At 44.5% G+C, this 12,085-nt stretch overlaps 2 long non-coding RNA genes across 6 annotated transcripts; one reads left to right on the forward strand and one right to left on the reverse strand.

The window, feature by feature from the left end:
• Window positions 1-1,746: 1,746 nt before the first annotated feature.
• Window positions 1,747-6,683, reverse strand: LOC134451266 (uncharacterized). 5 transcript variants are annotated; one of them, XR_010035217.1, is made up of 3 exons: window positions 6,547-6,683; window positions 4,895-5,796; window positions 1,747-2,597 (listed from the first exon to the last, which is right to left on the reverse strand). It is a non-coding gene; the product is annotated as an uncharacterized LOC134451266 (long non-coding RNA). The 5 variants fall into 5 exon arrangements; XR_010035219.1 differs by lacking the exon at window positions 1,747-2,597 and having other exon boundaries at window positions 3,453-5,485; window positions 5,664-5,796; XR_010035218.1 differs by lacking the exon at window positions 1,747-2,597 and having other exon boundaries at window positions 3,453-5,550; window positions 5,664-5,796.
• Window positions 6,684-9,414: 2,731 nt separating this feature from the next.
• Window positions 9,415-11,093, forward strand: LOC134450383 (uncharacterized). Its single transcript, XR_010035080.1, has 3 exons — window positions 9,415-9,684; window positions 10,378-10,401; window positions 10,891-11,093. It is a non-coding gene; the product is annotated as an uncharacterized LOC134450383 (long non-coding RNA).
• The last annotated feature ends 992 nt before the right edge of the window (window positions 11,094-12,085 follow it).

Raw genomic sequence — 12,085 nt, forward strand, 5'->3', positions numbered from 1 at the left:
GCTGCTGGTGTACTTGACAGACCTTTTTAATATTTATTTTTCTTCAAAATGCTACTACAGTATTACCATGTCAGAACGCTATAAAGGACTTTTTTTAGGAAAAGCACAAAAGCACAACAATACCTCTTAATGTATGTCCTCTACAAGTCTTCTGTTGTCCAGTCTTGCACTTTAAATGTCTGTATGAGCACTGTCTATGTCCATACTGTCTTAAGTCCATGTATAAGTACTGTCTATGTCTATACTGTCTATGTCCTTACCTAGATTAGTCTATGTCTGTATGGGAAAGCAAGAAATGGGAGCTTGCGTAAATTCTACCAGGGAGACTCGAATTTCTCGGCTGTCAAACTTACTAGGCTAACCATCCAATCTTCCTTTTGACAGATCATACATGCGTCATCATTGCCCAGGATCGCCAACCAATCACAACGCGAGATTGGGGGTTCCCCCGTTACGCGTCACTCATGCATCGTTACCTCTCAGCCAATGGATCACATTCACGTTTGTTTAAATAGCTGTCACTCATTCTGTTCTCCGCTTTTCAGTTAAGCCGATTTTGAAGTGGCTGTCCGGCGTTTTCGTTATCAAACATTCTGTTTTTTTTTTTCTACCTGGTTACCTGATAACTCCTCACCTTGCCGTTGCTGGGATGGGATTTCCAACCGCTCAAACGCGTGGCACGCAATCGGTGCTTTTTAACAGCCTAATCATTTTCTCGCAAGGCTTCAATCAATTTGTTTGGCACGCCGCTCCCTGATTTCTGTGGATTTGCTTTTGAACTAGCCTGCCTGTGGATGGATTTCCCCGAACTGGTGTAGCCTAATTCGTGAGTAACCTGGCGGCTTTCCCTTCACTTGTCCTGCGGACCCAGGGAACGTTTATCTCAGCGAATGACTATTTTTGCGGGGAAGTTGTTGTCCAGGCAAGTCGCCTCTTATGCCTCATACTCGGCTTGTTGCACTGTCTCGGATATCAGTCTCGTCTGCCGCTGGTTGACTGATGGCCTACGTTTCGTTTGCTGTTATTTGGGAGAACTCCATGAACTGGTTGGAGTGACTTTTGGAACATTTGCTGGGGAAGGGCGGAATCGAAGTAACTGGGCCCGCGGTGCTCTCTCGTTGCGCCTCGCGCACTTAGCCAGCTTATCTGCTCAGCACATTTGTTTTTTCGGAGGCGTTATGGGTACTGCGAGTCACAATTTACTTGGTCCTCGTCGGCCTCATCTGCTGCGGATGGACTGGTGATTCGCTTGCCAATATTATAGAGCATTTATGAACCGGTCGGTGTGGCTTTTTTGGATCGTTTGCTGGGGATACAGATCTACATGGGCTACTTGTATATCGAAGCGCCTCGCCCGCATGCATAGAACTAACCCGACATTACCTTCTGTGTCGTTTCGTGCTACTGCCTGTCACGACACCGGACGGAGGACATTGCAGAGCCTTGCACTCGTTCTTAATTGTCCTGATTACAAACGTACTTCCTATGTTCCGGAGCGATGTTGCAAGGACCTCAGCCTACGGGCCGTAGCACCGCCTACAGTTTTTCATTCACGTGGATTCCGGTCGTGCGTTCATCAGTTTGCACCTGCCTATTTTCAATGTTCCGTTCAGTAGCCTATGCCCACAACACGAGCCTATTTTACGTTTTTGTTGCATGGACTGGCCCATGTGGCGGTCTCGTTGACTTTTAAGAGTTATGACTTCGGTTCGTAGGCCTAGACCAGAGCTGTAGAGAAAAGAGTTGGAGCATCCTTTGATCTTTGCCGACGAGTGGTCACGTGGTTTGCGTAGTCTACGCCCACCGCAGAAGGGTCCTATGCACCGGGAGCTGTCAATACATTTCATTGAGCGAGAGCGTCCTTTAACGGTAATTATATCAGATTATGCCGCCCCCAAAAGAACGAGTTCGTTTTGTTTTTTGTAGGCCATTTTATGGCCTTCATTGTCATATAAAAACATTGAAGTGTCAGTACCGTAATACGGTAATATCATTGCAGTTACACTTTGGGAGGGAAACGTCATCTTAGCTAGGAAGCTCCATTACTTACCATTGAGATGCTAATTGTCCGTAGCCCTTGATAATGTCTATTTGTTTTGGATTCAGCAGATTTGCAGTAGGATATTTTAATGGGTAAAATACTTCCAATACATAAAAAGATAAATACATAAACCCAGCATGTCCCAGTTGTAGGCCTACAGTAATATAGCATTTGTTAATTTCAGCCTTTATGATGCTGGTCATCAGACCTGTCAAACCACTCAATGCAGGATGCAAATGAACATGAACATGATGCAATGAACATGAAGTAAATAACCCACAGCTGTACAACCTGTGCTTGAATGGTTCAATCTTTTATTTGAAATAAAAAAAATACTCCAAATAGAAACATAAACAGCCCAAACAAAATAACTATGAATAAAACGGCATGTCTGTGTACATGACAAGACGTGTGTGTGTGTGTGTGTGTGTGTGTGTGTGTGTGTGTGTGTGTGTGTGTGTGTGTGTGTGTGTGTGTGTGTGTGAAATCAATAATGCATGAAGAATTGGAATTCACTGGAACATGCTGCAACTTCCAATGCATTGAAAGCATCAACCTATGACCAGAGAGGAGCAGACAGGAGAAGAAAAAAGAGAGAGATTTATTTATATACATGGCATGGCTGTTGGTGCTGAAAGGGATTGATTTGAATATTTCAGAAAAGACTGATCTGCTGGGATATTCACACATAACCATCTCTGGGGTTAACAAACAATGGTAAGGGGGGGGGAATACAGTGAGCAGCGATTCTGTGGGCAAAAATGTCTTGTTGATGGCAGAGGAGAATAGCCAGACTGGTTGGAGCTGATACAAAGGCAACATTAAGTCAAATAACCACTCAGTACAACAAAGGTATGCATAAGAGAATCCCTGATTACACAGCACATCTTGAGGCAAATGGGTTACAGCAGCAGAAAAACACATTTGGTGCCACTCCTGTCAGCCAAGAACAGGAAAATGAGGCAACAATTTCGACTGGCTCACCATAAACGACACTAAAAGATCGGAAAAATGTTGCCTAGTCTGATGAGTCTTGATATCTACATCTACACTCTCAGGTGGAATTGACAGAATTTTGTCGATAACAACATGAAAAGATGGACTCTGTCTTACATCAACGTTTCATGCAGGAGATATAATGGCATAGGGATATTTCCTAAGCACATTTTGGGCCAATTAGAACCAATTTATATTTGTTGGAATGCCACAGCCTACCCAAGACTTTGTTTAAAGGTACAGTGCCAAAATGGTAGGCCACACCCTGGAGGGACATTTATTGGAAAGTTAAATGGATCACACAGCAAGAATGGCGGACAAGATTGCTCTGGACCCTTTGCTAAACCAATAATTAGCGTTCCTCCCTTCTGGAAGAAATTTTAGAATGTCTTGCTGCTGAAAAAAAATATATATAAACACCATTTTCACCCTCATCCTATAGTATTGCTTCACAGAAGTGGAGAACAGTAGAATGCACACATCTACATGGAAAGCATATTTTTTTTAATACCACAGAGGAATATTTTAAGTTTTTTTTTTGGCAACTTAATTTATTGTACTGTGCTGCCCTAACAGCTTGGGCCTAGAGGACCTAGAGGACAAGACCAATGGCCATATTGTTTTTAAATGCCTGTTTACATGTGGATTGTGGAGAAGTGTCACGCTAGACAAATTTCTGTGAAAACAGACACTAAAAGTTAGTTATCTGATCTTACAAGGGTGAAAACAGACACTAAAAGTTAGTTATCTGATCTTACAAGGGTGGCAAGACTAGGCATTGCCACTATGCTGCCCATTCCTACTTGTCATTAACATTTATTAAAGTAATACATTTAAATTCACTGTGACACAGTACTCCACAAAATTCAAGTGAACACTGCACACTAGAAAATTGCATTTCTGCCTCATCCATGCAAGGGGGCAGTCCCCAATGGCGCAGTGTGGCGGGACGGTACCATGATCAGGGTACCTCAGTCAGGGAGGAGGATGGGGGAGAGCACTGGTTAATTACTCCCCGCACCAACCTGGCGGGTCGGAGTCGAACCAGCATCCTTTGGGCTACAAGTCTGACACCCTAACCGCTTACCCACGAATACGACACAAATACCATTGTCTTGACACCCTGTCTGTCAACAGTCACTTTCACTAGTCCATACCTTTGAAAACTGTCCTCTGGTATTTCATGACCCAGTCTTGACTCAATTAACTTGTTGAATGGTTGTTCGGCGTCTTCCATTCTTACCTTGGCTATGTCTCTGAGTGCTCAATACCCTGTGCTTCTTAAAATACTCCTGTCCTGCACACCTTCCAGGCCATTCACAATCTTGCAACAATCTTGCCTTGCCATTCCCTCTCGCTACCTCGGTTTGTCCTCGACCATCCTCCTCTCTGTCCCTCTGCCCATCTCAGTACCATGGGGAATAGAGCTTTTCAGTTGCTCTGCTCCTCAGCTCTGGAATGCACTGCCCCCTGACTTATTACCCAAGTTCAAATGCAGACTAAAAACTCATTTGTTTCAGTTAGCCTATTCCTTAGGACTTTTTAACTACCGTTTTATTTTTGTTAAAAATGTGTTAATGTGTCTTCGTTTTATTATTACTTCTCTCTGATCCTTGAATGTTTTGAAAGGCACTTTTATTCTCTTGTTACCGTAGTTTCATTTGAATTCCATTGGGATGGCGTATAGAAACAAAAAAAAGACAACTATGTTGCTGTGCACATATATCCGGCCCTACTAGTCTGACCAAAGTCCTATACATTTTGCAGCTAAAGACCTCAATCACCGGAAATACAAAATGTTAGACACAGATATAATATTACTTACTGTAAGGGTCCTCAAAAGGTTAGTTAGGTTACCTTATCAGTGCAACTCAAGAAAGCCACCACCTGCAACTAAGCCATTTCTGGCAAAAGCACTTCCCCATCAACAGCAGCAGTCTCATGCAGTAGGAGCAGAATCATTTCCACCTGTAACACAACTCAATGGGAATACAAAAGACAAAAACAGTGATATTAGTCAAATGTTGAACTGGATCTGGACGGTTAAATATTTCACAGCCAGTCACTGCTGATTGAAAGAAGTGATTTTCAATGAATCTGTGGTATCATTATGACCAAGTGAATAATTACAACAGATGACAGCTATGATTCTAGCACTTGGTAGACACACCACCACCACCAGCCACCCATCCACCAAATGCACTCACAAAAGCGGAGTCCTGTGTGCTATACCATCTGGCCGGATACGTCATCAAGGGTGTACTAGGCGGCTCTTTGTGTTCGGCCTGTAAGCCTGCCTTAAGGAACAGTGACGACGCTGTACCGGACAACGCCACACTGCTGCAGATGAAGGAGTACAGAGAGGGCGCACTTCACCAGCCATCTGCGGATGTATTCTCTTTACTGCAGCACGTTGAGCAGCTGTTCCGGGCCAGGACATCAGAAGCCCTAATGGAGTGCTCAGTCAGTGAACTAGTGGAAGAGGCCATGACTATGAAATCAAACCTTCCATCCTGCCATGATGTCAAGAGGAGAGTGATCACCAAATACACCAGGTTGAGGCTCAGGATTGCAGGTAAATGCATCAATAATGAAAGGGAAGAACCATGGGAAGGGAAAAAGCTACCTTGGCAGTAAAAGTCAAGCAAAGAAGGCTCCACCTCCTGCCAAATCCCTTCCGATGGCTGTAGCGGTCCCCACCAACACCACCAGTCTGCACGAGCCTGCTGTAGCGGTCTCCACCAACAATCTGCTAGAACCTAGATCCGAACAGAAAAATGACAACATGAACATCACCATTTCAATGCCTCGCAGTTCATTGTGAATCTAGCTATCGTAAAGATACACGAGTAATGTAAGCTTAATGTCAGCTTAACAAGAAATGAGCAGGTAACATCACCATTGTATACTACCCAAAAACAACAAATGACATCCTCGGAGACTGTACTTGTGATAGCCTGTGTCGACTCGACACACGACACAGTAGACACTCAATGGCACAAAAATCCCAAATTCTACTTAAGTAATACCTGAAGCCATGAACATCAGCATTTGAATGCCTCGTAGTCCATTATTGGATCTAGTTAGATAGCATAAAGATCTCCGTGCATCAACTAACTTGTTGACATTAGCTTCCAGCTAGCTTAGAAACATTAGCTATTTATAAATGACCGATAAGCAAATAGCTCTGAAATCAAACACAACGACTGTATGGATATTGACAGAAGACAACAGGACGGTATCTTATAAAATATGTGACATGTCATCGTTTAAAATATAGATTGAAAGGTAGCATCGATGTTTTGCGAACACGGCAAATCCAAAGTTGAACCAGAAGCGCCGTGTTGAAAACGCTAGCTATTACCACACGATTAACGGTTTTTCACATTACCATTGTGATTTTATATTACCCAAACTGGCAAAATTACATCCTCAGAGACTGTACTTGTGATAGCTTACGCTGACAAAGACAGACAACTTTGATTAATCTCCCTATTTTATCAACTTACCTGGGAAGTGGTCGACACGCCAACGACACTCAATGGCGTCCCCGTTGCTGCACAGGACCCTTTGAGCAAAATGAAGTGACGGCGAAACCCCGGATGTAGAGCAGCCATGCTCGTCCGCGGCCGTCAACGGCTTCAGGACAACTCTTCCTCTACAGCTCTGGCCTAGACTTCTGGATCGCACATTAAGCTTATGCGCGCGTGCCAATCATCACCTCATGTCATCGCACTGCCTGCAGTTTGTATTGATAAGTGTACCTTGCTTCCTCACTCCCGCTTCAAGTCATTCAGGGCTGGATTAAGTTAAAGGGACACTGCGTGAGATTTTTAGTTGTTTATTTCCAGACTTCATGCTGCCAGTTCACTAATTACCTTTTTCATGAATACTTACCCCACCATCAAATTCCAAGTATTCCTTATGACTGAAAAAATTGCACTTTTCTTACATGTAAGGGGGGATCTTCTCCATGGTCCACCATTTTTGAATTTACCAAATAGCAATTTTTAGCACCAAAAAATGACTTTACTTGGACCATACTAGAAAATATTGTTTATTACATGGTAAATGTTCATGTAAAGACCAAATTTGGCAATAGGCAGCTCAGTTTCAACGAGCAGCATAGTTGCAGTTCTTTTTTTTGACCATTTCCTGCACAGTGTACCTTTAAAGATCACGCGGGGCTTTCGGCCTGCGCCCGGTCGCATCGAGGGATATTGTAGCCGGTTGCAATGCCTTGTCTATTTCGAGTTATTCTGATCACAATGGGCTACATATACACCGTCCAAATTTAAGTAAATAAATGAGTGATATCCGTGGGGAGTACATCGATGATGACCGTTAATAATCATACTTAAATTATACATGAAACTCTGCCCATGGAGTCCTGTCAGGGTTCTGATCCCATTGGTAGCCATCTACGGGCTAACCCTCTCACTCTGTACACCACTCGTGCCCTTAGGCTTCATTGGAATCGTCAGGGCGCTCGGACTGTGATGTGTCGTATTGTGTTTGTTTTCTCATATCTGGTGATGGTGGTCTCTGCTGCTTTCCCGTACACTTTCACATACACGTGCGCCTGCCGCTCCACGTAGGGCATACGCTACGTCATGCACTGGGCATCGGCCCCAACGTCGGACTGGGCATCGGCCCCAACGTCGGACTGGGCTCTGGCCCCAACGATGGACTGGGCTCTGGCCCCAACGATGGACTGGGCTCTGGCCCCAACGATGGACTGGGCTCTGGCCCCGACGATGGACTGGGCTCTGGCCCCGACGACGGACTGGGCATCGGCCCCAACGTCATCCTGGGCCGGCGACTCTACATCATCCTGGGCCGGCGACTCTACATCATCCTGGGCCGGCAACTCTACATCACCCTGGGCCGGCGACTCTACATCACCCTGGGCCGGCGACTCTACATCACCCTGGGCCGGCGACTCTGCATCCCCCTGGGCCGGCGACTCTACATCGCCCTGGGCCGGCGACTCTACATCACCCTGGGCCGGCGACTCTACATCACCCTGGGCCGGCGACTCTACATCACCCTGGGCCGGCGACTCTACATCCCCCTGGGCCGGCGACTCAACATCCCCCTGGGCCGGCGACTCAACATCACCCTGGGCCGGCGCCTCAGGGCTCATGCATCAACGGCACACCTCAGCATTGCCCTGGGCTGTCGCACCTCAACACCACGGCTCAACATCACAACTCGGCATCACAATGGGCCATCGCCTCAGCATCGCACTGGGCTGTCGCCCCAACTTTAACGCCAGTCACCTGGTTGTATCGGTATCCTCATCCATCCTGCATGACGACTTATTGCAGCTACCCACTGGTAGCGAGTAGGAGTTTATGTCTATTTTGATATGCCGTTTTTGTTCTGGTGCAGTTATTCAGTGATGTTTCAGCTTTCTGCTCTGTCCCTCTCAGGTCTCGATAACCGGCTCTCCAACTCTCCTCTGTCGTAAGCTCGCACTTTCTGCATTCTCCTGACTAAGGTGCCACTCTTTTTTATTGCTAGTCTAATCATGCAGTTACCGCAAGTTGTTTCTCTCAACCAACCAGGGCATCCGCCCCACTGCCTGTGTCCATGCCTGCTTTGCACAAGCATTCACCGCGCCACACCGCGTAGGTGTTTATCATAACTGACATGGTGTTATTATTCTTGGTCGAGATGTTTTCTTGGTGTTTCATTCATTGTTCGTTTCAGCTACAAGCTCTGCTCTCTCCCTCTCTTAGGTCATGATTACCAGTTGTCTGCCGATTCTCCTCTGTTTTAACCTGACCTTTCTGCTATCCTGGCCGAGGTGCTCGTCTTTTAATGTTAGCCACTCATGCTTTGTCTAAAGCTGTCTCTCTCACCACTCTGGGCAGACGCCCGCATAGTGCAGGCTTTCAGCCGCTGGTCGTCCGACGCAGTGCGTTTTGCATTTGGCTCATTCCTCGCTTTGTCATCTGGCTCAGTGTACTGTTTCTGTTCTGTTAACTCTGTTTCGTTCTTCTCGTTCCTCGCCCAAGAGGTATACAGCACGCTCGTTCAGAATCGGCGTGGCCACCACGGCCGCTAAGCGGGGTCTGTCCCCTACTGCGATCAAGGCGCTGGGCCGTTGGTCGTCTGGCGCATACGCTTCCTGCATTTGCCTCACTCCTCATCACGTCGTTGAAGTATGCTATATCTGGTCTGTAACTTTATGTTTTCTATTCTCATTTCTGGTGACGGTGGTATTTTGCTGCACCGGCGGCATTCACTCCATCTCTTGGGGGGCTATCGCTCCGGTCACCCGGTCATGTCTGTATTCTATCCTTCTCTCATCTATCAGATCGATTTTATAGTGGTCTGTAAGCCTGTTATCTCTATATTTTGTAACATTGCTCCAGCCTAGTTGCTATGGTTGTTTATCTATGATGTCAACTATCATACCACATATTATAGCCTACATTCATTCATCCATCCATTCATTTACTCATTCATCACCATGTTCTACTCTCTCTCCTAGGTCACGATTCCGGCTCTCTACCTACTGTCATAATCTAAGTTTTCAGCGCTCTCCTGACCAAGGTGCATCTATCAATCAAATCATAACGCTCTGCTGTGTCTCTGCTCTCAGCGCATCCGCGCCATGTCTTCTCGCATAGCCTAAGGTACCGACATTATCATCATCACCATCATCATCACAGGCTTCATGCCTCCGCTAGACCACCGCCCATAAGCCTTAGAACATCCCTATCATTTATAATCTCATTTAATCTATCATCATTTGTCTTCCAACACCTATCACTTATCACTCATCATCATCATCATCATTATTATTATTATCATTGTCATCATTGTCGTCATTGTCATCATTATCATTATCATCTTTATCATCATCATCATTGTTATCATCGTCATCATTATCATCATCATCATCATTATCATCATTGTCATCATTATCATCATCATCATCATCATCATCATTGTCATCATTATCATTATCATCTTTATCATTTTCATCATTGTCATCATTATCATCATTATCATCATTATCATCATCGTCATCATTGTCATCATTGTCATTGTCATCATTATCATCATCATCATCGTTATTGTCATTGTCATCATTGTCATTGTCATCATTGTCATTGTCATCATTGTCATCATTGTCATCATTGTCATCGTCATCATTGTCATCGTCATCATTGTCATCGTCATCATTGTCATTGTCATCATTGTCATTGTCATCATTGTCATCATTATCATCATTATCATTATCATCATCATCATCATCATCACCTATCATCCTTCATCTTCCGTCTATCATCAATCAATCATCTAACTAACTTCATGTCTTTCAGATGGTGTCTCCTTGTAAGCGGTAGGTGAGTTCACGTCTAATCTCTATTTTGGGGCAGGCTACGCCCGCCTCCATCTCCGCTGGAGGATATGCTGTCCTACCCCGGAGTTCAACGCGAAGACGGGAACCTTCGCCAAACAGATTCATGCATTTTGTATCAAGTGTAATTGTTCGCCAAACTTTTATGCATTCCTGTATCATGTCTAATGTTCAATAAATGTTAATAACGTTCGTTTGCCTCTCGAGTCTTCATGGTAGAAATGGGAGCTTGCGTAAATTCTACCAGGGAGACTCGAATTTCTCGGCTGTCAACTTAGCCTACTAGGCCAACCAACAAATCTTCCTTTTGACAGATCATACATGCGTCATCATTGCCCAGGATCGCCAACCAATCACAACGCGAGATTGGGGGTTCCCCCGTTACGCGTCACTCATGCATCGTTACCTCTCAGCCAATGGATCACATTCACGTTTGTTTAAATAGCTGTCACTCATTCTGTTCTCCGCTTTTCAGTTAAGCCGATTTTGAAGCCACCACCACCCCTCCGTCCACCGTCACCAGAGGTTCCCGTCTGTTAGGGGGCAGGCTACGCCCGCCTCCATCTCCGCTGGAGGATATGCTGTCCTACCCCGGAGTTCAACGCGAAGACGGGAACCTTCGCCAAACAGATTCATGCATTTTGTATCAAGTGTAATTGTTCGCCAAACTTTTATGCATTCCTGTATCATGTCTATTGTTCAATAAATGTTAATAACGTTCATTTGCCTCTCGAGTCTTCATGGTAGAAATGTAATTTCAAATTCTTTGTATGACCAGTGCATGTAAAGAAATTGACAATAAAACCTACTTGACTTGACTTGACTTGACTTGGATCCGCCAGCGCAAGACCCGGGCTGATGATTGGACCTACGCCAAATACTGTCTACTTATGCCAATTCCATTGTCAACTATGTTAACATTAAATCGTTAAATACGAATTCCTCTCTTTGAGTCTTAATGGCAGAAGTAATTAACATCCAAATGAGATAGAACAACAAGGAAGAACATTTCAAAATGAATTGTACGGATGGACAATATGAGTGTACCATATTAAGAATGCTTCATGTATGCAAATGATAGAGGGGTTTAGCATTCTCCTATGCACCCGAGCTCACTTGAAATAGAACCAGAAGTCAGCAAAAGTTGCAAAAGTCAATCCTTTTTGAAAATAATAGAGTCTTGCACATCCTGTGCTAGACTGAAAATGGACCATCCAACTTGTGTTAGTTTTAACTTCAAAAGTCAGCCTCCATGATGGCATGGGGGTGCAGTAGGGCATTGGTTAAGTTGTTCTCACTCATCTGAAGAATTAAATACAGTGCTGAATGATATAAATGGGTTTTAAACAGCATGAAAAGCCACTCATGAAGGGACATCTTCAATTACTGCCACATAGTAAGGACAAATTGCATTCTCTACTATGTTTAAACAGTTTAACTCCATCATAAAGACCAGTTGGTGATAAAATGGCGGGCTTTTGGTCAAGACCTGTCACACTGTAAGCACTATAGAAAGGAAAACATTGCAAAACATGACAAGGAATACACCCACCATGTAAGGTGGTGAAATCATGTTCAAGATAGGAGTTAACACTGTTTTTTATATAAAACCATCTCATCGGTTAATGTATTTAACTGTTAAGTGTTGTCTTTTGTTTTGTTTCTAGTCT

The sequence above is a fragment of the Engraulis encrasicolus genome, chromosome 6 (assembly GCF_034702125.1).
Source record: "Engraulis encrasicolus isolate BLACKSEA-1 chromosome 6, IST_EnEncr_1.0, whole genome shotgun sequence".
NCBI lineage: Eukaryota > Metazoa > Chordata > Actinopteri > Clupeiformes > Engraulidae > Engraulis > Engraulis encrasicolus.